The sequence below is a fragment of the Elaeis guineensis genome, chromosome 1 (genome assembly GCF_000442705.2).
Source record: "Elaeis guineensis isolate ETL-2024a chromosome 1, EG11, whole genome shotgun sequence".
Classification (NCBI taxonomy): Eukaryota; Viridiplantae; Streptophyta; class Magnoliopsida; order Arecales; family Arecaceae; genus Elaeis; species Elaeis guineensis.
In genome coordinates, this window is record NC_025993.2 from 134,292,024 (window position 1) to 134,307,710 (window position 15,687).

General features: G+C 33.9%; 1 non-coding gene across 1 annotated transcript; it reads right to left on the reverse strand.

Annotated features, from left to right (window-relative positions):
- Positions 1–14,098: 14,098 nt before the first annotated feature.
- LOC114912704 (small nucleolar RNA R71) lies at positions 14,099–14,203 on the reverse strand. The gene has a single exon (XR_003798485.1). It is a non-coding gene; the product is annotated as a small nucleolar RNA R71 (small nucleolar RNA).
- Between the last annotated feature and the right edge of the window lie 1,484 nt (positions 14,204–15,687).

Here is a 15,687-nt window from a genome sequence, read left to right on the forward strand (position 1 = left end):
ATAGACGATTGCACGAGCTACATAATGTATATCGCATGTAATCAAATGTAATTATTTATTGTACAATAGATAGTTATATGATGCACTATACCATATGGTGCATCATGAATATCATGAAAGATTTTATTTTTTATAATTTATCTTGAGATTCAAGTTCACTGCAAAATGTTAATGATAGTTGGTTCAAGCTTCATCGCCTTGTCTGCCCCAAAAGGACTAGTAATAGAGATAAGTCAGCCTGTAGATCAAGATAAAAATAGTTGATTGCGATTTTATAGCGGATCGCAATATAATGTTATTAATTTGATACTAGGCTATCTGTTCATCTATTGCACTGTACTTGAAATATAGCTACCTAATAAGCTCCACCATGAATTGGAACACGATCATTAATGCAGTTGAAATTTGAGTTACGGACTGTGAAGTTGATTCTAGTGGCCTTTTCATCAATGGCATTGGCATGAAGATAGTGGTCCAGTATGAACCCTAAAGTCATGTTTGTATTAATTCATCTCCTCAAAGTGGAGAGCGTTGTACCTTTCGTTGGCTTATTTTGGTGCGAGTAGCTCGATTGTCTTTGTTAGGACGGAACAGAGTTATGCACGCTGATGTGGCATGAATTTGTTGGCTAGGTCATGGGTCCATGTGTCACCTCAGATGGAGCCATGCACTTTCCAATGTCTATGATGTTATGTCTCATCTAACTATTTGTCATGGCCCATGGATTATAGTGATGATAGTGTTGGCTGGTGATACCTCTTTTAAATGGTCCCAATATCCTTTGCGGTGTGCGGTTTGCACCACAGAGCTCCATGCATGTACTCAATGACTGCTATTAAAAAATAAATAATTATCAAATAAAATATATCATATAACATATAAAAATATTTTATTAGATGACGATCCATCTTTTGACGAAACATTGCATAGATTTTTACGGTACAAATATTGCATTATAAAAGATTCGTGCCCGATCAAATGATATCGCCGTATAGCATTAGTATGTATTTATATTTTTTTCGATCTATAGTTCTGAGATAAATCAGCGAGATAGAGATGGATGTCGATAATTTATTTGTCAATAAATAAGCATCTTTGACATAGAGTTTTTCAGAATATCATAATAAAGAAAAGCTATTTGTGAGCGACAGGGAAGATAACTATTAAGGATAACTATAATAATTATCCAACTTGATATATAGCTTACTGTAATATATATTAATTTTAAATATTTTATAAAAATAATAATAAAATAAAATAATTTATAAAAATATTGATAAAAATATATTTAATCGTGAACAATTGCTAAGTGATAATGCATCTCTTTTTTTTTTTATTTTATTTCTCCTTTTCTTTTGTTTTTGCATAGTTTGCTGCTATTTATAAATATCCTGAGGCACTGTGGGCAAAAATCATCCAACACCAATTGCATTTCCATCCCATCCAACAGATCCCTCTGACAAAATTGATCTTTAGTGGTGGCCAACACATTTGTTAAAGATGGAAAAAGATGCTGGTAAAGTTCCAAAAATAGACAAGCTTTTGCTGCAATAAATAACACAGCTAAAGCTCTACTAAAGTCCCTTATCAAAAGAAAAAAAAGCTCTACTAAAGTTCAATGAACACAAAGGGTCCACTGCCAGACCAAAGCAAAATAGGTATAAGCATTTAAAAGCAACACCAAATTCCCATATTTTACTATTTTGAACATGGAGGAATTGCTGAAAGAGGTATATAGATTTTGTCATGTAAGCTATCATGAGGAACATTGTGCTCTCTCCATTGTCTGTTTCAGCTAAAGGTTTTACTTTACTCCCGAGTGCCATTTCTGGTTGATATAATCCTGGTTCATCAAAAAAAAAAAAAAAAAAAAACTTCTCTGCCACTGTTTCCTTTGACTTCCATATGTTCAACTTTGCAGCCTTTACCAGATTTTTTTGTGGTAGACTTTTTGGTTCTCTGCACCTTCTCAGATAAAGAACATCAAAATCCATGAAATACATTCATCTGTACTCTTCTCATACAGGTGTTATAGAACATTAAAAGGAAGCTGCTTGTTTGAGTTTCTATCTTTGAGTTCTGACATAGGATGGCAAAATCGATCAGCTCCGATGGATATGCATCCTATCCAAATCCGATCAAACTCAAAAAATAGGATTTGAGTTCAGATTTGGATAAAACTCAAAAAGTGTAGCACGGACATGGGTAGTGCTGTTTTCTATCCAAATCCAAATTCGAATTCGAATCCGATCTGAACCTACGGATATGGATAGTACCCGAATCTATATCCGAATATATATATATTTATAATTATATTTTGATAATTTTATTTTGGTTGATAATATAAATAAAATTATTTTGGTTATTTATATGTTCTATGTTGAATTGTAATTCTATTTTTATGTTTGATTTCTATAAATCTAGACTTATAAATTATGTTGTATGTTGAATTGGTAATTTTATTTTGATTGATAATATGCATAAAATTATTTTTGTTGTTTATTTTTTTTAGGTATGAGATAGGTATGAAGCGGATATGGGTTGGATATGGGAAAATGGGTTACCCGTGAATATCTTCGAATTTATTGGGTATGGAGATGGGTATCTTTTTTCTTATCTGATCGAGTATCGGATAGAATTTGGGTGTAGGATATTAAGTTCGAGTTTGAATATAGGTAGTACAATATCCGATCCAAATCTTATTCATTGCCATCCTTATTCTGAAAGATGGAATTACGAACAAACAAAAACAGATATTTCAGAGCCAGTTTTACTTAGTACTATATATTTTTATACATCATTTTGCTTATTTTCCCAGTGACTACGTTGTGGAAAGTCATAAACAGGAATATATCACACTCTGTCAAAGCTGGAGTTCAACATCGTTACGTAAATCAACAGGACATAGACGGACTACCTCAGCCACAAGCACAACCTCCCCTACCCATTCACGTGGGAGTTTTGATGTCTGTGCCAAAGCTTCGAGTCCATTTCAACAAAGTTAGGCAAGATATGAGAATATTCAAGGAATCAAGCTCCTCTCAAGAACCCACTAACCATATGATTTTCTGAACTTAACAATTTGCTAGCAAACGACTACATAATAATTTGTTGGGATCCAATACAAAAGAGAATTAAATTTGAACCAGAATTTTCCTACAACAGTGATTAGAAAAGCTATAAGCACATTTTTAGCCAAGCTGAATCTAACTGAATCTCTTAGATACGGAGAACAATTCCAAGTGCTACTCGGAAGCAGGTTTAGATTCCCGTAGACCTTGTCGGCACCTAATAACCACTTTATAAGAGTAAAAGATGGATGATAAAATATATGTATCATACGTCAGTCCATAATAATGTGGTCAATGATTTTACTCAATTACGGTTTAGGTTTTTCAGGCCAACTAATTGCAAATACCGATCTTAAAGTCCATCGGAAGGACATGTGACATCAATTTTTGTAGACACTTGAGCGTAACAAATGAAGAAAGCATTATAAAATAGTCCCATATTTCTCTTATGTAATGCGAAGTCATGCAACAAAACAGAAAAAAAAGGTCTAAATATGGTGGCATCACATGTACATAACTTCAAGCTTGGAGAATGACGTTATGACCATGAGACCTCCTCACATATATGGATTCCTTTTCACGTTACAAAACTAAGTCTCCATACCAAAATCTTCGCGTATACAAAGACTTCAGTATAGTTGAAATGGAAAAACTGGATTGTATGAGTTTTGGATACAAGAATTGTATATTCAGATGGACATGTGGAAAACCTACATCAGTATCCAAGCATTTGGATCCATCATAAGATCTTTTCCTAGGGATTCGCCATAAATAAGTTAAGGTTGTATCACAAGGCAACGGTAGTAAGCGTTTATGCCCTCAAGGGTATTGCATGCATACAACTTGGAAGTCCAAGTCTGGAAATAGATAAAGGCCATTGACCTTAAATAAGTGGAATATACAGCCCTTCTTTGTAATTAGTTGCATATGAGAACCATGGCGGCAAGCAATTGAATGGTAAGAAGAGTTGAAATATTGACCCTTCATGCATTTTTCTTGAGAGAAACGGAGGAAATAGGATGCTTCCACCGACGAGTAATATATTAATTTAAATAGTACTAATAATAGAAGTTTGGCATGGAGAAACACGCCATAAGACGCATTCTCGTCCCAGGACGGGCGAACCGAATCGTATTTCTAAAATCCCCCATAGTGACCTGAAAAAACTGGAATTTAAACATGTGTGTAGACCTGAAAGCCTCGGCACACCTGAAAGGCCTGAAGTAACTTTACAGGCCTGTACCAAAAAAAAACATTTACAGGTCTATTACAGACCTGCTGGGAGCTTCAGACAGACTGAGATATGAAAGTGGCTGGCGCTCCTCTGCACATCTTCTGGTCTTTGTAACCATACTTTGCGATTATGGCACTAGCGGATGAATCTAACATCTTTTTTACAGAGATCCTGATTTGTTGGATTTGTGCGAAATCTGTTCCATTGAGATGATCTGTATGAAGGATGAATAGCCTGCCAAGACGTTGTGTCATTGCATCTGCAAGGAAGGCATGGAATTCGAAGCACCTCTTGTTCCGTTCTCTTCATATAGACCAGATTCCAGCTGCTAATAAGATGCCCAATCCCTTGTCGAGCAAGCGTATGGGTTTGTCTAATCTCCATTCATTCCATAGCACTGTTTGTGACTGTGAGAACTCCTTGAGATGGAGCTCAACTTGGTATTTCAACCATACCTTTCTTGTAAATCCACACTGTAGGAACAGATGGTCCGCTGTCTCCAGAGCTGAATCACAAAGAGCGCAGTTTGTTGAACCTTGCCATCCGTATTTCACAAGATTAGCTTTGGTCTGTATTTTTCCAAGATAGCCCAAGAACAAGAAAAATTTCACCTTCTGTGGTATGTTGATTGTCCAAACAATTTTGCTAATGTATAGGCATATCCCACCGTCTAGTAGGAACTGATGGCAAGCCTTAGTCGAAGACCTGTTCCATACTAACCATCTCCATTCTATAGTGCCGAGTGAATTGGAGAACTCCACTGTTGTTAGCTTTTGACTTCGCATCTGGTGTTCTAAGGGATCTGTCCACACTACTGGAAATTCCATTTACCATTGCATGCATATAGGCTATATGCCTCTGTGACTAAGGCCTCCTTGGTGGAATGTAAAATAGCCAGGGAAACCTCTCCTTTATTAGCTAATCAAGTAACCATGTGTTGTCCTAGGGGAAAATTTGCGAACCTGTCCCCACTTGGAATTTTACCATCAATTGGAATAAATCTTTAATGCTGTACACTTGCTTCCAGAATTCTGATAGTTTCTTTCGGATCAGCAGCTTCAAAGAAACTAGACGATCCCTATAATAGTTTGTCTTAATGACTTGTATCCTCAGAAAACAGGTTCCACCACTATTTACACAACAGCGTCTGATTTAATGTTTAGAGGTTGGTGATTCCCAATCCACCAAATTGCTTTGGGTGGCAAACTGTAGACCAATTTAACAGACTTCTTCCAGACTTGTATCACTTTTCTCCACTCCATGGGAATGCCCTGTGAACCTTATCAATCTTTTTGATTATACCTGGTGGCAGTGATAAGTTTGACATCCAGAACACCACTATAAGTGTTATCACCGCATTGAGAAGTAGTGCTCTTCCTGCAATCGAAAGGAGCTTGCCTTTCCAACCAGATAATTTCTCGGTAATCTTCTCTGTGAGCATGTTCTACTCATTCGTCTTAGGCTTTCCGCGACAGAGTAGCATTCCCAGATATTGTAATAGGAAATCAGCAGGTCTGCTTCCTAAGATCCTTGCAATTCGATTTCTGTGTGACTGTGTAATGCCGATACATAGTATTGTAGATTTTTCGAAATTGATTCTCAAACCAGTCAATAGCTCAAAGAAGTAGAGGATAAATTTTAGGGAGTTAATGTAATTTTGACTTGTGCCACAGAAAATGATGGTGTCATCTACCAATTGCAGAGTATGAATAGATTTTTCGAAATTGATTCTCAAACCAGTCAATAGCTCAAAAAGTGAGGATAAATTTTAGGGAGTTAATGTAATTTTGACTTGTGCCACAGAAAATGATGGTGTCATCTACGAATTGTAGAGTATGAAGAAATCCAATGAGTTCTCTACTATTACCAATTCCCTCAATCATTTGATTTTTGGCTGCATTTTTGATAATTCGATCTGGTGCATCCACCACCAAAATGAATAGCTGTGGAAATAAAGGGTCACCCTAGTGCAATCCCCTATGATGTGAAAATAGATTTTTGAGATTTCTGACACGTCCCGAACCCACCATCTGGATCAGCCATGTGACACGGCAATATGAACCCTAAAGCAACTCCCTAAAGATCATAAGACCTATAAAATATATAAAATCTCTAATAAAACTAGAGTTTATTTAAAATAGTTAAATGTCCAAATATATCAACTAAAATGACTCATCATGACAAACAACTTATTCAATTACAATTATTCAAATGTCCATAGTATCAGAAAATCAAACTAACTAATGGTCCAGCAATTCTAGAATCTTGAACTGCTCTCACCCAACCCATCCAAACTAAATATCCCGTGCCTCTAAAAAAAATATAACATAGGATATGAGCTTGCCAGTCGAATAAAAATTCCACACACCAACACCCATAGAATAACAATAAATAAAAAAATAACAATAGTTGTTAATTTATAAAATATATGTAGCAAATATATCATTTCATACAATGAGCCACATCATATAATTATTTCAAACTATTATCGGATCTGATTATATTAAGGTGCTTGGCTCCAGACTACCACGATCACATTTCAAAAGGAGGAACTTATAGCCACTAATCTTCCTGCCCCAATGAAGTCCAAGAAGGAGGAGAAGTCCTCCTCTATTTCTGATTAAAATAAGGACTCTGCCTTGTTTCGATCTTGGAATAGATTTAGGCCCTTCTTTTCTCATCAGGCCGGCCGATTTGAATTGGGACTGGGGTATTACATAATTATTCCCTCCTAAAAAGAAATTTTATCCTAAAAATTTTTCTCATCCATGCTTTTAGAAATTGAAAATTCATGGTTCTAATCTCATCCTCAACTTTAAGTCAATACCACAAGAGTTGATCTGAATCAGAACCATTTATTTCTTATAATCAAAATCAATATCTTAATTCTAGATAAAGATATTAAGTTTCTTGTCAAAACATCAACTGCTCTTGACTTAATTTATCACAAGATCATGAACAAACTTTACTATACTCTCTATAGATGAATATTGGAGTATGAAATTTAGATCGATAAATAATCTCATATTCTTTCTAATAGATGGAGAAGCACATATTTCAAATCTAAGAGAAACAAAACTATCATTAAATATTCCAAATTTAAGATCAAGAATCGATGGTCCACTCTTCATAGATTCAAGATACTAAAAATTTGCTTAGCATAATACATAGAGGATTTCCTAATGAAAGCACTTATGGACATCTGACATAATCTAGAATCAAAAATACTACTTTTCTATTATCAATGAAATTCTCTGTAAGAAAAATCAAATTAGATCATCTATTATAAACTTTCTATTTCAAAAAGGTAATGTTATTGACCCGATCAAAATAATCCAAAACACCATACTTCCACTGCACACTCTGATTTAAACCATCAAATTTTTCTTTGAATTTACTAAATGGCTTTCAACCAAATATACTATTGTATTGAAAATATCAAAATTTAAATTCTAAGTTGAAAATAAATTTTTAATTCTCATCTCTAAAATATATATCGAGTATATCCATCTAAATCAACTTTTAAGATAATTGATATATTCAAAACCATCATATAAGCCAGTTATTATAATTCAAATATGAATTAAATCTTCATTCACTTGTAAATTCAATTAGATGACTCCAAAACAAACTCTTACGAATAAAAGCAATATAAGAATTTTCTTAATGATATACAAATTAAAAGGCCTCATACATCATGTATAATTAAAATCGATTCAATCATCTTTTCTAAACTTTCTACCATCAAGATCTTTAATATCTATCAAACACTTTCCACACTAATCATGTAGACCTTTGAGAATCAAATTTTTCATGATATACTAGATTTTAACACTGATCTCAATAACAATGGCAAAGAAACTGCAAGTCAGATCCTAAATCCAAAATTTTAAATTATAATTTCATATACACCCCAAAATCTCAAGTAGATATAAATAAAATCTTTTATCTTAATCCAAGATGATAATCAAGGATTTACTAACAATCTCAACAATAATGATAGAAGACCTCTCGGCCAATTTATAAATCCAAAGTTTGGATTGAACATTCATACACTCCATATAGTCTCCAATAGACATAAATAAGATCCATTATTTGGATCTAAAGATAATTAAAAATGTTACTGATTCTACCAAGATAAATATCTATGACCTCAAAACAAAATCAATTTCTCCAATAAGGAACTAACTTTTTTGCAATATTCCTAAATATACTTTTTCCTAGATACTTGTTCATACATGATGTATATACTAGGTTCAATCTCAAAGAATATTCCAATTAGATATCATAAATAAATTTTTTATTCCAACCTTAAACAATATTTTATGAATGAATCTTTATCTCACCACTAAATAATTAATTTCAAAATCAAGAGCAATATTACAATACTCTCCCTTATAAAATTTGAGCTTGCAATTCACTTAGACATATTAATGATCAGATTAATAATCATAATGTATGATAAAATTTTTAATCAATCATTTTACAATTATTTTAGATCAAAGTCCAACTAATTATAATATGATCCACAGATTATCTATCATATATCAAACCCTATGAATTGTGATTTCTTGGTGATCTTTTCATATATAATCTCAAAGCCTGAAAATTCATTAAGATAAGTTACATTATAATTAGTATAGATTTACATCCCAATATTTTTAGTGTCTACCAACCTACACTCATCTTATATAGGAGTTTATATTTTATGTATTATCCACTTATGCTTTGATACCATATAAATTTTCACACCCCTGACCCGAGATCTGCAATCAAATATCATGATAACTGCCACATACTCATGAAAAACTCTCTTCCAAGTATGTAAGGCATTCCAAACATGATATTAATGCATTATGATAAAATTCACAATAAATTAAGTCTAAAATTTAATTAACTAAAATCAACTTTAATCTCTCATAAAATTTCAACGATATTCAAAACATCTTACACCAATTAAACCTCAAATAATAATCCTATAAAATATAGTGATAAATCTATGTACAAAATCTATTGATACTATCGACTCTTACCTCTAAATCACTTTCCAAGTAGTATCCATATCCGTAATTAAGAATCTGAATGTAAAAAAAAAAGAGAGGTAATGAGCTTGATATCTCAGTGAGTAATGAATATCTCAACTAGATATTTTAAATATTATCATAAAATATAATATTCAAAAATAAATATCATGAATAAATATAAGAACATATTTCATACTAATTTATGCAAAATAAATCATTTCAAAAGTTCATATATATATAATTATAAATTTGAATCAAAATAAATCAATATATAACTCAATAGGTTTTGACTATGACCACACTTATCTCCTGTGATAGGGTCAGAATAGAAATAATGAGCTCAATTAGAGTGGCAATGCATAATCCTCATTGGTAAGGTCTAGAGAACTAATGCATAAACTCCATTGATAGGATCCAGAGTACCAATGCATAATCCATATTGGCAAGATTCAAAGAACCAGTACACAACCCCTATTGGCAAGGTCTAGATAATATAGTTAGGCTAAGACCTCAAATCTAATGTATATCAAAGCATTTTTGTAAGATAACATATAATATATATATATATATATATAATATATATATATATATATATCATAATTTATTCAACATATGAATATTTTATGATAAATCAATAAATCATAATATTCTAGAGATCTCAAATTTGTATATTACTTTTATTCAAAATATAGTTATATAAATCATACATAAATCAAAGACTAATTATTTGCTTTCAAAATAAATTATAAAATATCTTGAAAAAATAGTTTATTACTTACCTCTTATGCACTCTAGCAAGATTCAAATAATTTGAAAATTTTTATTGCAAATCTTCAATAAATATATCATATTACAGAATTCTTTGCTAGACATCTTCTTATCAAGATGATTATACCCTTATATAAAATCAAGTCTAATAATTAGGAAGGATATGAATAACTATGAAAAAATAGGAGATGGATAGTTACATCCAACGGCCTAAATCAGTCTGGTTATCATAACTTCATCAATCAAGATCAGGCTAGGAGGTAGGTGGTTCAACATAAATCAAGGATAATCAAATCAGTAGTATCTGACAAGAAGCAAAGTGGAGGTCAACATATTGTAAGGCAATCAGGGTCAACTCGACAAAGTAACTTTATCTAATAAAGATCACTTAACATATAAGGATTCCACAAATACCAATAAAGACAAGATCTTGTAATGTTCAATAAAGATGTGGGTGGTGCAGACATGCTTTCCAATTAATAAGGTCATTTGAAGTCTATTTATTGGTTAACTCAAATTCCAAGCAATAAGGCGGGTTCATTGGGTTCATAAATTACATAGAAAGAATATCAAAGGAAAGAGAAATTAACAAGATAGAATATGGTCGATCAGACTATACTGTCTGACATCCCAATCAGTCCGAACAAGATAATAATCAAATCATGCTTAAACTAGTATACAAATGGTTCAACAAAATTCATGAGTGATCAAATCTAATGATATATGGATCTGGCTAAGCTGGGTGTTGGCATATTGTCCAACGATTATGGATTAGGATCCATTACTAAGCTCAATCAAAATCATCAAAAGAAAGTCTTTTACTAAACTAATCTTAGAGAGAGAAAACTTCATAGATAGAGGAATGTTGGGTTTTGGTGCATCAAATTCGACCCATAATGGAGAAGCCCACAGTAGCGAGGCCAAAGATATAAGCCTATAGCATGTAGGCTTGAAAATGCAGCCCACAAGTACGGCCCATAGGTGATCAATGTACTAATATGTCATAAGAAGTATGAAAACTGATAATATTTAATCTCTATTATTTAGTATTTGATACTTCTTATTTTTTTCAAAATTATTAATCATAGAGAATTAATCATATATCAGTTAGCAAAAGCTCTCCATATGTGCAGATACAAAGCCCAAGATAGTCCGTCTCTATTGATAAATTTTTAGCCAATGCAGATGTGCGATCCAAGCCCAACAACCCAAAGGAACAAGGCCCACATAGCAACCCACTCGCACAGCTCATAGTGTAGTGCATGGACAGTATTGCACGGTCTACGTGTGGTGTATGGAAATAAGAGCATGTCTACCGCACAGTGCATGGACCAGGGAGTGCTCGGCTCACATGCAGTGCATGAGAATAGTGATTTTTGGTGTTTGCTATGGCGTACAGGCGTTCAGATGCAGTTTCAAACAGGCATACACGAGCATGGGTATGAGCGGGTGCATGCATGATCAACTGAGGTGGATCTTCAAGCAAGCTTGCACGTGGGCTTGAGGCATGGTTCTCTCCTGGGATGCTAACCGAGATAGAAAGAGAAGTGGCTAGGGTTTTGGGGTGTCAAAATTAAAATAGGAAAGAGAGGAAGACGAAAGAAGTTGGGAGATTGGATATGGTCAGGACTCTGGTGGCTAGAAAAGCTATAAAAAGGGGTTAAGAGTAGCCCAAGAAAAAGGAGAGTTTTTGAGGAGAATAAGTTGAGAGAAAAATAAGAGAGAAGACTGTGAAGTTGGAGAATTTTCAAAGTGACATAAGAAGATTCTACTGAGAAGATGGAACTATCAACCAGCGAGAGCCAACCCATGAGTGGCTAAATCCACTAGTCTTAAGAGGGAAAGAAAGTCTTGTAATAACAGAGTGGTTTCATGTTCTATCCCTTGTATTTTTTTTATGATATGAATCCATAAAGCTTCTCTCTTATTATACAATTATCTTGTACACTTTCTTTTATGCTTATGTGTTAAATCATAGTTAGAATAATCTTTGCTTTCTAAAGATGCATCGTGATTTATGGATATGGGGCATGTTAAGGAGAGATAGGTTGTAAATCCCGTACTTTCTAGAGACGCACCGTGATCTATGGATACGAGGCATGCTGAGAAAAGATAGGTGGTTTCTAGCTTTGATTTATTATTATTTTTTCTTTACTTGTAAATAAAGCCATAGAATAGCTTATGCCCGAAGGGATGAGCTGTGATTCAAGGATACGGCTCAAACAGAAATAAGCTATGTCTAAGGTCTAATTACAAGCATCTAATATCATTAAAAAATATAACTCTATTTTGTGCAAGATCGATAATCGTTTTCTACTTAATCAACTCTTAATATAGTTTGTTTCTAATTTTTTTTCTTTTCTTTTCTTTGCAACGCTTTTAATCCAACGATCTTAACTCTCTATAGCCACAACTCAACCCAGGACCCCTGTGGATATGATCTCAACTCACTACTATCTATAAAGTTTTGAATCAGTGATTAACTTTGATTGTCTATGACAGCGATCAAATTTTGGCACTATTGTCCGAGACTATTGGCATGATTATGATTATAAAAAAAATTCTATTTACTATCTTCTTTAATTTTATTACTTTCTTAGTTAACTACTTTAATTATTCTTGTCTTTATTTCAATTGCTTTATTTTTCAGCTTGCCTTTTAGTCTCTTGACCTAAAAAAAAAAAAAATATAAATATTTGCTTATTTACTGAATTGCTTTAGTTTATTTTTCTTTTATTCTCAAGTTGACTTCTAACCTAATTCAAGTTTTCCTTTTATTTCAATTGCTTTAAATATTCAAACAAAAAAAAGAAAGAAAAAGTTAACATAGCATAAGAAGTTAACTGATTTAGAGAAATCAAAAAAAAAAATCTTTTAAAATATTCTACTTCTATTTGGACATCTTGTTTTATTTGCATTTATATTTTCATAACTAATCTTAAGGGCAAACCCATTAACAAGATAAAGTTGAGATTTAATTATTCTTTCTTAACCCACAAATCACTTTCTTGCATCTGCATAACCCTAACCCTACCTAAAATCAGCAACGCTAGCCCTAAGGACACTTGATCTCAATAGGACAAGAGAGCCAAGGATTGGACTGAGTTCTAACTGCCTGATCGATCATGTCTAGGCAAGTAGTTCAGAGATCTTAATCTCGAAGAAAGGTGGTTATCTAATAGATCCATTACGAAAGTACGAGGAGTCTCCCATCGATCTTACACTTATCTGACCAACTTGATTAGTCAGTTCTGAAATTGGAGTGCTCAAAGACTAACTTGAAAGTTAGGAGCTGTCTAGATTTAGGTTAACCCTAGGGTTGAGAGTCTATTCTTGTTTAATTTGAATGCAATTAACACCAAACATTAACTAATTTTTTTCTCTCTCATAGATTTAGGGCTCTTTAGGTTCTCATCTTTAGAATTCTCCTCTCTCTTTCTTCTTTCATCTTCTCTTATCTTCTTCAACAAAAACACATAAAAAAAACTTTATAGACTAGGATTGTCCTTTATAAAACTTTTGATTGCATGCTTGGTTGATGATCACAACAACCTGAATTACAACCACTAGATGAGAAACTAGAGAAGACCATTAGGACTATCCGATCTGAGAACATGGCTACACCTAGTGAAACCAATCCCCCTCACCCATTGAGGGAGTATTTTACCCCATCCTCATGTACATATTCTCCTTGCATTCAAGCACCTCCTGTAGAGGCCACTCAGTATGAGATTAAGTCCAGCATTATTCAAATGCTACTATCATTTTATGGACTTAGTAATGAGGATCCATACAAATACTTGAACAAATTTTTTGAGATTTGCTCCACGATTAAGATCCAATACTTTTTTGATGATGCCCTTAGGTTGAAACTGTTTCCATTCTCACTTAAGACAAAGCCTAATATTGGCTAAATTTCTTAGATTCAGTAACCATTTCGACTTGGGACCAACTTCAGAGAGAGTTTCTTAAGAAGTATTTTTCAATTAAAAAAATGAACCAAATTAGAAAAGTCATCACTAGCTTTTCTCAACTGGATGGAGAAATGTTCCATGAGACATAAGAAAGATTAAGGATCTCATACATAAGTGCCCACACCATGCAGTTCCTAAGTGGCAATTGGTTCAGTGTTTCTATGATGGTCTACCAGAGAAACATTGATAGATAGTTGACACATCATGTGGTGGGACATTTATACTAAAAGTAAGGATGAAGCTTGGTAGCTATGCGAAACACTTAGTGAAAACTTCTTGCATCACATGTCTGCCACCTTCAGAGAAAAACTCATATTCCCACAAGAGAGAGGTGGAATCTATGAAGTTGGAAACATCATAGATATCTACAACAAAGTGGATGAGTTATTCTAAAAACTAGACTGCCTACTCAATACCCGACACTTGCCACTCCATCCACCCCGTCCAAGATGTTTGTGCATTATGCACAAACCCTATCCATTTTGTTAGTGACTGCCCAGTCGCACATCAATTTCTTGAGTTTATTTATGAGCAAGTTTAACAAGCTCAAGTCCAGCTAGCTCGTAGATCAGGAGATGACCCATACTCGAACACATACAACCTAGGCTAAAGAAACCACCCAATATTTTTTTAAAAACTATAACTATGGTTGGCCTAACTGTACTAAGGCCCAATTATCAGGACCAACATATGGGCAAGGACCATACCATCAGTTCTAAAATGCTCCTCAACCTTCCACTACTGCACATAATTCAGCTTTTGAGGAGAAGGTCTTGAAAGTATTGGAATGATTGGAAGTCAACAATCAGACTCTTCACTCTCACACGCAATCCATAGCTAAGCTAGAGACCCAAATCGATCAACTAGCGATCGCATTCAGTAGGAGAGGAGGAAAACTACCCAACCAACCTAAGAGCAATCCGAAAGGACAATTTATGGTTGAAAGCTTCAATGCCCCAAAAATCTTTTTTGAATATGCCAAATCAATCATGACTCTTAGGAATGAAAAGGTCATCAAACAAACAAGTAAAACCAATGAGACTGACCCCAAACCTTTGACCAACTCCGAACCAAGCAAGAAGAGGGAGGACCTAAAAGTAGGGGATGAACTAACAATGCAAGCACCATCCTACTTGCCCAAAGCCCCATTTTTGAGTGCCTTAAAAGCCCCTATTCCTATGGATAAGAAGAAAGAAAGAATTGATGAGATGTTGGAATTATTTAAATAAGTCCAAATTAATCTCCCTCTTCTGGATGCAATCAAATAGGTCCCGACATCTGTAAAGTTTCTGAAGGATTTGTGCATCCAGAAACATAAATTCAGTTCCCAAAGAAATTCCACTTCACCGAATGGACTACTTCTATTTTTCAGCATGCTACCCTTCCAAAGCTTAAGGATCCAAGAGCCCCTATCATTTATTGTGTTATAAGAAATTTTCACATTGAAAAAGTCCTTTCGGACCTAGAGACAAGTGCAAATTTCTTAGCTAGTTTGGTGTATGAACTCTTTGGATTCGAAGAATTAAAAGCTACATTGGTCACCTTGCGGCTAGCTGATAGATCCATTAAGGTACCAATGGGATGCTTGAGAAAATTTTGATCAAGATGGATGAGTT